Below are 12,296 nucleotides of genomic sequence, written 5' to 3'. Positions count from 1 at the left end.
CCTGGCGTCAGAGCAAGACTCCGTCTCAAAAGAAAAAAAATAAATTTCGGCTGGGTGCAGTGGCTCACGCCTGTAATCCCAGCACTTTGGGAGGCCTAGGTGGGTGGATCATGAGGTCGGGAGTTCAAGACCAGCCTGGCCAAGATGGTGAAACCCTGTCTCTACTAAAAATACAAAAAAAAAAAAAAAAAAAGAAAAAAAACAGGCCGGGCACGGTGGCGGGCGCCTGTAATCCCAGCTACTCAGGAGGCTGAGGTGGAGAATTGCTTGAACCTGGGAGGCAGAGGTTGTAGTGAGCCAAGATCTGCCACTGCACTCCAGCCTGGGTGACAGAGTGAGACTCCGTCTCAAAAAAAAAAAAAAAATTAATTTCGTCCAGGTGCTGTGGATCACACCTGTAATCCCAGCACATTTGGAGGCTGAGGTGAGCAGATTGCTTGGGCTCAGGAGTTTGAGACAAGCCTGGGCAACATGGTGAAACTCTGTCTCTACAAAAAAATTTAAAAATTAGCCCAGTGTTGTGGCTCACACCTGTGGTCCCAGCTACTTTCAAGGATGAGGTAGGAAGATGACCTGAGCCCCAGAGGTGGAGGTTGCCATGAGCCAAGATTGTGCCACTGCACTCCAGCCGGGGCTCAAAAAATAAATAAATAAAATAAGGTAAAAATAGACCAGGCCTGCTGGTTGCAGCGATGTGCACCTATAATCCCAGCTAGGGCTGGGATTACAAGGCCAGAGGATTGCTTGAGGCCGGGAGTTCAGAGACCAGCCTGGGCAACATAGCAAGACCTTGTTTCAAAAAAGAGAGGGTTTCAGGCTGGGTGTAGTGGCTCACGCCTGTAATCCCAACACTTTGGGAGGCCGAGGGGGGCAGATCATGAGATCAGGAGATTGAGACCATCCTGGCTAACACGGTGAAACCCCGTCTCTACTAAAAATACGAAAAAAAAAAAAATTACCCAGGCATGATGGCAGACGCCTGTAGTCCCAGCTACTCGGGAGGCTGAGGCAGGATAATCGCTTGAAACTGGGAGGCAGAAGTTGCAGTGGGCTGAGATCGTGCCACTGCACCCAGCCTGGGTGACAGAGCGAGACTCCATCTCAAAAAAAAAAAAAAAAGAGAGTTTCACTCTATTGCCTGGGCTGGAGTGCAGTGGCTAATTATAGGCACAATCATAGCTTACTGCAGCCTCCAACTCCTGGGCTCAAGCAATCCTCCCACCTCAGCCTCCCCAGTAGCTGGGATTACAGGTGTGTGCCACTGCACCTGGCTAATTAAAGAAAAAATTTTTTGGCCAGGCGAGATGGCTCATGCCTGTAATCCCAGCATGAGGATTTAGGAGGCCGAGGCAGACAGATCACCTGAGGTCAGGAGACCACCTGGCCAACATGGTGAAACCCTGTCTCTACTAAAAATACAAAAATTAGCCAGATGTGGTGGTGTGTGCCTGTAATCCCAGCTACTCAGGAGGCTGAGACAGGAGAATCACTTGAACCCAGGAGGCGCAGGTTGCAGTGAGCCAAGATCCTGCCACTACACTTTAGCCTGGGCAACAGCAAGACTCCATCTCAAAAAAAAATTTTTTTTTGTAGAAATGAGATCTTGCTATGTTACCCAGGTTGGTCTCAAACTCCTGGCCTCAAGTGATCCTCCCTCCTCAGCCTCTTAAAGTGTTGGGATTACAGGCATGAGCCACTGTGACCGGCCCCTCTACGTTTTTCTAGAGCAGAAACTCATTCATATGGAAAAAACAGCTTTTATCTGAGGAATGGGAATCCTTTTAAATTATCAGACCTAGACATTAAAATGAGACAGCAATCACATCCCAGTACCCCCTTTTGAGCTATGTATTCATCTCTTGAAACTGCTGGCTATCGTCACAAGTAGCCATAAATTAACCTATTAATAATAATGCTGCACTAAAGACCATATAGGGTGTGGACCCTATAACTTAACAGTGTATAGTCAATGCTGGGTGCGGTGGCTTACTCCTGTGATTTCCACACTTTGGCAAGCCAAGGTGAGAGGATGCCTTGAGGCCAGGAGTTTGAGACCAGCCTGGGCAACAGAGAGACCCTCCCCCTTCATCTCTACAAAAAAATTTTTAAAATGTGGCCGGGAGTTGTAGCTCAAGCCTATAATCCTAGCACTTTGCGAGGCCGAGGCAGGCGGATCACCTGAGGTCAGGAGTTTGAGACCAGTCTGGCCAACATGGTAAAACCCCGTCTCTACTAAAAATACAAAAAGTAGCCAGGCGTGGTGGTATGCGCCTGTAGTCCCAGCTACTAGGGAAGCTGAGACAGGAGAATTGCTTGAACCTGGGTAGCAGAGGTTGCATTGAGCCGAGATCACGCCACTGCACACCAGCCTGGGTGACAAGAGTGCCTTGTCTCAAAAATAAAGTAAAATTAAAAATTAAAAATCAATGTATAGCGAATCATTAATTGATACTATTTCTGTAAACCAATGAGAATTCTTGACAGACCACTTTGTATCAGAACCTATTGCCTTAAACTTGTAACTTGTAAACTTGTGATTCCTGTTAATTGGAGTGTATATTCAGGACATGAATCTATGCTCCTGGGTTGCAGTCCTCAAGTTTAGCCCAAATAAACTCCCTACTTATATTAATTTTGCCTCAGCTTCTTCTTTAGGTTGACAATATCAAGTCTTGTAATTGAGTAGAAAAGGACATAGGAAAAAAACCCAAATTCTTCTTCCTCTTCTCACATGTCCAACTCCACACTCAGACATCAGCTGGGTGAGGTTTCCTCCCTACACAGCAACCGAGCAATTTGGCCAAGGTAGATTCTCCAGGGGACACCAGCTTGATGTCCTCTAATTCAGTCGAATTCTGACACTATCTGCCTGGAGATAGTGCAAGATCCCACAGGTTAAGGGCTCAGTCCTACAAGACTGCCCCCCACTTGAGATGTCAGTCAAAAGTACAGCCTGTGATCTGTGCTTCTGACAACCCGGGCCTTGGGTTTCATTCATTTGCTAGAGTGGCTCACAAAACTCAGGGAAACACTTAGGTTTACCGGTATTTTGTAAAGAATATTACAAAGAAGCAAGGCACAGGCATGTATGCGCCTGTAGTGCTAGCTATTTGGGAGGCTGAGGTGGGAGAATCACTTGAGCCTAGGAGTTTGAGGCCAGCCTGGGCAACATAGTGAGGCTTCGTCTCTAAGTATAAATAAATAATCTAGTGATTTTTAAATTATTATTACTATTATTGTTGTTTGGGACAGATTCTCACTCTGTTGCCCAGGTTGGAGTACAGTGGCTCGATCCCAGCTCACTGCAACCTCCACCTCTTGAGTTCAAGAGCACACAAAAGACGCTCTTATCTCTCTGGAGATTCTAAGTGTTTTAGGAGCTCTGTGTCAGGAAACAGGATGAAGACCAAACATAGTCCTCCCTCGGTATCTGTGGAGGAGTAGCTCCAGGACCTCTTGAGGATACCAAAATCCCCTGATGCTCAAGTCCCTGATATAAAATGGGTAGTATTTGCATATGTCAACAAAAGAGTCAAACTCTGTAAAATATCTAAAGAGATTTATTCTGAGCCAAATATGAGTGACCAATGGCTCATGACCCATCCTCAGGAGATCCTGAGGACATGTGCCCAAGGTGGTTGGGGTAGAGCTTGGTTTTATACATTTTAGGGAGACATGAGACATCAATCAATACATGTAAGATGTACATTGGTTTGGTCCCAAAAGGTGGGACAGCTCAAAGTGGGAGCTTCCAAGTAATGGGCAGATTTAAAGGTTTTCTGATTGTCAGTTGGTTGAGTTATTGTCAATAGAAAGGAATGTTTGGGTTAAGATAAGGGGTTTTGGAGACCAAGATTTTTATCATGTAGATGAAGCCTCCGGGTAGCAGGCTTTACAGAGAATAGATTGTAAATGTTACTTATCAGACTTAAAGAGTCTCTTCTATCAGCAGTTCCAAAAAGGAGGAAGGTATAATGAGGCATTTCTGGCTCCCCCTTCCCATCATGGCCCCAAACTAGTTTTTCAGGTTAACATTGGAATGCTCTTGGCCTAGAGGAGGGGTCCATTCAGATGGTTGTGGGGGGACTTAGACTTTTATTTTTGGTTTACACATATAACCTATGCACATCTTCCAGTATACTTTAAATCATCTCTAGATTATTTATAATACCTAATACAATGTAAATGCTATTTAAATAGTTGTCATATTGTTTAGAGAAAAATGACAAGAAAAGAAAAGTACATCAGTTATGTCCAACCCTTTAAATGTGAGGACTTTTTTGCTTATCTGTGGTGGCAGATATCACAAAAATTGTACACGGACCTTTTTTGTTGTTGTTGTTTAGCTCATCAGTTGTCGTTAGTGTATTTTATGTGTGGCCCAAGACAATTCTTCCAGTGTGGCCCAGGGAAGCCAAAGGTTGGACATCTATGGTGTACATGTTCAGTACAGATGCAATTCTTTTTTCTGAATACTTTTCTTTTTCTTTTTTTTTTGAGACAGAGTCTCGCTCTGTCACCCAGACTGGAGTGCAGTGGTGCAATCTCGGCTCACTGCAACCTCTGCCTCCTGGGTCCAAGTGATTCTCCTGCCTCAGCCTCCCAAGCAGCTGGGATTACAGGCATATGCCACTACGCATACTAAAATTTTTGTATTTTTAGTAGAGACAGGGTTTCGTCGTGTTGGCTAGGCTGGTCTTGAACTCCTGACCTTGTGATCCACCCGCCTCGGCCTCCCAAAATGCTGGTATTACAGGCATGAGCCACCACACCCGGCCTTTCTAAATATTTTTCTATGCAAGCTTGGTTAAGTCCACAGATGAGCAGCCCCTGGATATGGAGGGCCAAGTATTTCACCATGTCACAGAGTATCAGCTCCTGTCATATGGACAGCCATGTTGTCACAGAGTATCAACACAGGGCAGGGGCCATGTGTTTACTTACTCTCACTCTCCTCAGCACTTACCCAAGAGAGGCCACTGATAATACTTTTGGGTGCTGCTGCTGCCAAAAGCCAAACTTGTTTCTGACTTTTCTTCCAGGCTCATTTAAGTCTATTACTTAAGCTCACAACTGTTACAGCTGGAGGTCAAAAAAAAGGAGGGCCAGGCATGGTGGCTCATGCCTCTAATCCTAGTACTTTGGGAGGCCAAGGTGAGAGGATGGCTTAAGCCCAGGAGTTTGTGACCAGCCTGGGCAACATAGGGAGACCCCTATATTAATCACCACCACAATAAAACTTAGTGGGGTGTGGTATATGCCTGTAGTCCCAGCTACTTGGGAGGTTGAGGTGGGAGGATTGCTCCAGCCTGGGAGGTCAAGGTTACAGTGAGCTGTGTTGGTGCCACTGCACTTTGGCCTGGGCGACAGAGTGAGATGCTGTCTCAAAACAAAAAACAAAAAAAGTTGGAATGAGCTGAGGAAAGTTTTCTAGAACCAGTAAAGAAAGTTAGGGTGGGAGGCTGGGCACAGCAGCTTGTTGCAGGAAGTCAGGGACCCCAAATGGAGGGACCAGCTGGAGCTGTGGCAGAGGAACATAAATTGTGAAGATTTCATTTTAATATGGACGTATATCAGTTCCCAAATAATACTTTTATAATTTCTTATGCCTGTCTTTACTTCAATCTCTGAACACAAATTGTGAAGATTTCATTTTAATATGGACATTTATCAGTTCCTAAAATTAATACTTTTATAATTTCTTATGCCTGTCTTTACTTTAATCTTTTAATCCTGTTATCTTCGTACACTGAGAATGCACATCACCTCAGGACCACTATTGTGTTAACTGTACAAATTGATTGTAAAACATGTGTGTTTGAACAATATGAAATCAGTGCACCTTGAAAAAGAACAGAATAACAGCGATTTTCAGGGAACAAGGGAAGACAACCATAAGGTCTGACTGCCTGCAGGGCTGGGCAGAGTAGAGCCATATTTTTCTTCTTGCAGAGAGGCTATAAACGGACTTGCAAGTAAAGAAGATATTGCTAAATTCTTTTCCTAGCAAGGAATATTAATTAAGACCCTGGGAAAGGAATGCATTCCTAGGGGGAGGTCTGTAAATGGCCGCTCTGAGTGTCTATCTTATGCGGTTGAGATAAGGACTGAAATACGCCCTGGTCTCCTGTAGTACCTTCAGGCTTACAAGGATTGGGAAATCCCACCCTGGTAAATTTGAGGTCAGACCAGTTCTCTGCTCTTGAACCCTGTTTTCTGTTGTTTAAGATGTTTATCAAGACAATACATGCACAGCTGAACATAGACCCTTATCAGTAGTTCTGAATTTGCCTTTGTCCTGTTTCCTCAGAAGCATGTGATTTTTATTCCCCTTTTTGCCCTTTGAAGCATGTGATCTTATGACCTACTCCCTGTCCTTGCGCCCCCTCCCCTTTTGAAATCCTTAATAAAACTTGCTGGCTTTAAGGCTCAGGTGGGCATCACGGTCCTACCGATATGTGATGTCACCCCCGGAGGCCCAGCTGTAAAATTCCTCTCTTTGTACTGTTTCTGTTTATTTCTCAGACCGGCTGACACTTATGGAAAATAGAAAGAACCTACGTTGAAATACTGGGGGCAGGTTTGCCCGATAGTGGCTCATGCCTGTAATCCCAGCACTTTGGGAGGCTGAGGTGGGTGAATCACTTGAGGTCAGGAGTTCGAGACCAGCCTGACCAACACAGTGAAACCCTTTTTCTACTGAAAATCCAAAAAAATTAGCTGGGTGTAGTAGTGTGCGCTTGTAATCCCAGCTACTCAGGAGGCTGAAGCAGGAAAATTGCTTGAACCTGGGAGGTGGAGGCTACAGTGAGCTGAGATTGTGCCATTGCACTCCAGCCTGGGCAACAGAGCAAGACTCCATATTAAAAAAAAAAAAAAAGGAAGAAAGAAAGATAGGGTGGGGGATGCAGGGTCCGAGAATAGGTTCCATCACACCTTGCTGTACTTGACCAACAGGCAGGGAGGGGCAGGGACAGATGTTACTTTAAGTGGGTGGAATTCATCTTGGTAACCTAAACAGGCACAATGGCCCTGTCCTTCTGGTTTGAAATGCTTTGTGAGGTTCATAAATTATATTGATGGAAAATTAACGACAGCCCTGAGCAGGCACCAGCACCCTCCAGTGTTCATCTCAACACAGCTCTGCTGATCTGGACCAGCTGGGTCAGGCATGTCAAGAGAGGGCCCCCAGGAATGGTCCCAGGAAGCAGCAAGAGCTGCAAGAGTGAGATGCTTCCAGTTCACTGAATGGAAACTGTAGTGGAGGCCAGGTGTGGTGGCTCACGCCTGTAATTGCAGCATTTTGGGAGGCCAAGGCAGGGGGACTGCTTGAGCCCAGGATATTGCGATCAGCTTGAGCAACATGATGAAACCCTGTCTCTACAAAAAATAGAAAAATTAGCCAGATCTGGTGGCATGTGCCTGTAGTCCCAGCTACTCAGGAGGCTGAGGTGGCAGGATTGCTGAAGCTGAGGAGGCTGCAGTGAGCCATGATTGTGCCACTGCACTCCAGCCTGGGCAACAGAGTGAGACTCTGTCTTCAAAAACAAAAGCAAAAAGAAACCTGTAGTGGAGCTGACTTCTGAAGCTGCTCAAGCTAGAAAGGGACTTGGGAGACAGTGGGAGAGAAGTGTCCTGGGTATGCGTGTGTGTGTGTCTCCATTGCAAATTTTTTTTTAAAAATGGTGTCTCTCTCTGTCACGCAGGCTCGAGTGCAGCAGCACAATCATGGCTCACTGTAACCTCTGCCTCCTGTGTTCAAGCAATTCTCCTGCCTCAGCCTCCCGAGCAGCTGGGATTACAGGCATGTGCCACTATACCTGGCTAATTTTTGTATTTTTGGTAGAGACAAGGTTTCACCATGTTGGCTACACTGGTTTTGAACTTCTAACCTCTGTGAGCCACCATGCCTGGTCTAATGCAACTACTATTTGATACTGAAGACATTCCTTGCTTCACCGCTGGGAATGCTTTCTTGTCCTGTTGTCATGGCCCCAGTGATCTCTCGTGGCTCCTGTTATTTCTTGTACAATAAGGGATTCTGGGCTTTGTAAACCAAAAAATAAAATTCTAAGCCCCTCAGCCATCTGAATGGACCCCTCCTCTAGGCCAAGGGCATTCCAAAGTTAACCTGAAAAACTAGTTCAGGCTATGGATGGGAAAGGGGAGCTGGATATGCCTCATTATACCCTCATCCCTTTTAAAATTGCTGATAGAAGAGACTCTAAGTCTGATAAGAAACATTTACAGGCCAGGCACAGTGGCTCACGCATGCAATCTCAGCACTCTGGGAGGCCGAGATGGGCAGATCATGAGGTCAGGAGTTCAAGACCAGCCCAGCCAACATGGTGAAACCTGGTCTCTACTACAAATACAAAAATTAGTCAGGCATGGTGGCACATGCCTGTAATCTTAGCTACTCAGGAAACTGAGGCAGGAGAATCGTTTTAACCTGGGAGGTGGAGGTTGCAGTGAGCCAAGATCACACCACTGCACTCCAGCCTGGCTGACAGAGTGAGACTCTGTCTCAAAGAAAAAAAAAATGGAAACATTTACAATCTATTCTATCTGAAGCCTGCTACCTGGAGGCTGATATGCATCAGAACCTAGGTCTCCACAATCCCTTATCTTAACCCAGACATTCTGTTCTATTGATTCTACATCTTTAGACAATAACTTAACTCTTTCAACCAATCGCCAATCAGAAAATCTTTGAATCCACCTATGACCTGGAAGGCCCCCCCCACCATTTTTCCTGTTGTCCTGCCTTTCTAGACCAAACCAATGTACATCTTACATGGATACATTTGTGCCTTATGTCTCCCTAAAGTGTATAAAACCAAGTTGTGGCCCAACCACCATGGGCACATGTTCTCAAGATCTCCTGAGGATTGTATCATGGGCCACTGGTCCCTCATATTTGGCTCAGAATAAATCTCTTCAGATATTTTTCAGAGTTTGACTCTTCATCGAGAGTGCCTCTTCTCAATTTCCTTCCCCAGATACAAATTCAGCCTTTCTTCAGAAAGCTCTGTTTCCATTCCAGATAGATTCATGGTATCCCAGCTTTGGAGCTCAGAAACCAATATGGCACTTTGACATGCTGAACTGAAGAAACCTCAAGGTCTTTCTGACTTCCTGGGCCCCCTATCTGTCAATCTTCTGTCTCTCCCAAAGCGCAGGATGAAGTAGTTCTCTGAAGTTTCCTTATCTCCCTAAAGTCCACATCTGCCAAAGAAGAAAACAATTCACCTCTGGTCCCTTCCATGCGTTCTCATTAATGGAATTCTGACCACAGGGTGAAAGACTGAAGTTTGTCAACACACTTGGACAGAATTTTGTCACAAACCATTGTCTGCTCTACAAGGCCAACAGACTTTGTCCTAGGCCATTGTATTGTAAACCAAAAAGTATCTGAGGCAGGATTCTATCAATTTAAAAGTTTATTTTGCCAAGATTAAGGACATGCCCAGGAGAAAAGAACACAGAATCGCAGAAACAGTCTGTGATCTGTGCCTCTCTCCAAAGAAGATTCTGAGGCTTCAGTATTTAAAGGGGAAAAGCAGGCGGGTGGGGATAGAGGGAGGGTGTGGTCATTCACATTACAAGAGAAAGAGCAGGTAGGGAACAGTCAGTTATAAATTAGTGTCGTGCTCAGTAAACTGGCACTTTACATAAGGTAAGGTGAACATAGCACAGCTACTTGTGGGCCTGTTTAACTTTATATCAGTAGATGTCTTAGGAACAAAAGGAAAGCCAGCTTCTTGTATGATTTAGTGTTCAGCTTAAGGGGGTTTTTCCTTTTGGCATTTTGAGTTGGGGTCCCGAGGTTTTATTTTCTTTTGACATTTATCCCTCCTTTTCTTTTTAAAATCTTTGCCGGGCGCGGTGGCTCACGCCTGTAATCCTAGCACTTTTGGAGGCCAAGGTGGGCAGATTGCCTGAGCTCAGGAGTTTGAGACCAGCCTGGGCAACATGGTGAAACCCCGTCTCTACTAAAATATAAAACAAAATTAGCCGGGCGTGGTGGCGGGCACCTGTAGTCCCAGCTACTCGGGAGGCTAAGGCAGGAGAATTGCTTGAACCTGGGAGGCGGAGGTTGCAGTGAGCTGAGATTGCACCACTGCACTCTAGACTGGGTGACACAGCGAGGTCTAAAAACAAAACAAAACAAACAAACAAACAAAACTTTCAGAGAAAGCTTTTTTTTTTTTTTTTTTTGAGATGGAATCTCTCTCTGTTGCCCAGGCTGGAGTGCAGTGGCACAATCCCACTGACTGCAACCTCCACCTCCCGGGTTCAAGCTATTCTCCTGCCTCAGACTCCCTAATAGCTGGGATTACAGGTGTGCACCACCACACACAGCTAATTTTTATATTTTTAGTAGGGCTAGGATTTTGCCATGTTGGCCAGGTTGGTCTCAAACTCCTGACCTCAGGTGATCTACCTGCTTCGTCCTCCCAACGTGCTGGGATTACAGGCAGAAGCCACCGAGCCAGGCCAAGAGAAAGCATTTAAGAAGAAAATGAATCTCTGGTTTCAGGTTTGTTTGATCTGTCATGGTTAGGACAGTTTATTCCTAGATAGGTCCCATGCTGTTAGAAAAGCCCATTTTCAGTAGTTTGTGAAGTCTCATGTCCCACAAATTAAAAATAGGGAAAGGAAGAAAGAAGGAAAACAGAGGAAGACAAGGAAGAAATAGCAAACAAAGAAAAAAGGGAGAGCAATCCTGGAAAACCAATATAGGCCATATTACTCTGAAGTCCATACATCAGTAGGCAGGTATAAAAATGGTTTATGGACTGGGCGCAGTGGCTCAGGCCTGTAATCCGACCACTTTGGGAGGCCAAGGATTTCTATCATTTGAAGCCAGGAGTTCAAGACCAGCCTCGCCAACATGGGAAAACCCCATCTCTACTAAAAATACAAAAATTAGCTGGGTGTGGTAGTGCACGCCTGTAGTCCCAGCTACTCAGGTGGCTGAGGAGGGAGAATCGCTTTAGCCTGGGAGGTGGAGGATGCAGTGAGCGGAGGTCATGCCACTGCATTCCACCCTGGACAGCAAAGGGAAACTCTGTCTCATAAAATAATAAATAAAATAAAATAAAATAAAATAAAGTAAAATAAAATAAAATAACCAAAGGTTTATGTACATAGACAGGTTTCTCTTATTTTCCTCTGAAATTTAAGTTGTCTAGCTTCAGTTCACAGCACTTTAAGAAAAGCATAGCTTAATTTTTAGGGATTTCAAATCAGGATAAATGGGGGGAAAAGAAGAAGAAAGAAGAAAAAAGTTGCAAACATTATTTTGGAGACTTGTAGCCAGGAAACATTTCAGGATTCAGTTCAAATTGTAGGACACAATGAAATGGAAAAGCACTGGACAAGGCTAGAAGCTAATAACTGGTGTACTATAGTTTATTGTGAAACATAATTTTTCTCTCTCCAACTCCTCAGAGTTTTATTAAAGACGAAATCATAGTAGGATCAATTTATTTGTAAAATAAGTTTTAGTCTTATTATAGTTGGCTTAATTATTTGTATAATGCAACAAGAATAATTATTTGCCATATAAGTGCTCTCTCTATTTTTATTTTTATTTTTTACACAGTCTCATTCTGTTGCCCAGGTTGAAGTACAGTGGTGCGATCCAGCAAACTGCAACCTCCACCTCCCAGGTTCAAGTGATTCTCCTGCCTCAGCCCCTCAAGTAGCTCGAATTACAGGCATGCACCATGATGCCCAGCTAATTTTTGTATTTTCAGTACAGTCAGTGTTTCACCATGTTGGCCAGGGTGGTGTCGAACTCCCGACCTCAGGTGATCCACCTGCCTTGGCCTCCCAAAGTGCTGGGATTACAGGCATGAACTACTGCACCTGGCCAATTTAACATAACTTTAGATTCTAAATTATATAAGTTTATTTACAAGCATTTATTCTATTGAATTTACCTAGTTAATCAATTTTTTTTTTTTGGGTGGGGAGTTTTGCTCTTGTCGCCCAGGCTAGAGTGCAGTGGTGTGATCTTGGCTCACTGCAACCTCCTCTTCCCGGGTTCAAGTGATTCTCCTGCCTCAGCCTCCCGAGTAGCTGGGATTACAGTTGCCCACCACCACGCCTTGCTAATTTTTTTGTGTTTTTAGTAGAGACCTGGTTCCATCATGTTGGCCAGGGTGGTCTCGAACTCTTGACCTCAGGTGATCCGCCCACCTCAGCCTCCCAAAGTGCTGGGATTACAGGCATGAGCCACCACTCCCAGCCTAATTAATTTTTTAAAGATAGTTTACCTAGATAGC

Source organism: Pongo abelii, chromosome 7 (genome assembly GCF_028885655.2).
Source record: "Pongo abelii isolate AG06213 chromosome 7, NHGRI_mPonAbe1-v2.0_pri, whole genome shotgun sequence".
Lineage (NCBI taxonomy): Eukaryota > Metazoa > Chordata > Mammalia > Primates > Hominidae > Pongo > Pongo abelii.
This window is presented reverse-complemented; position numbering follows the sequence as displayed.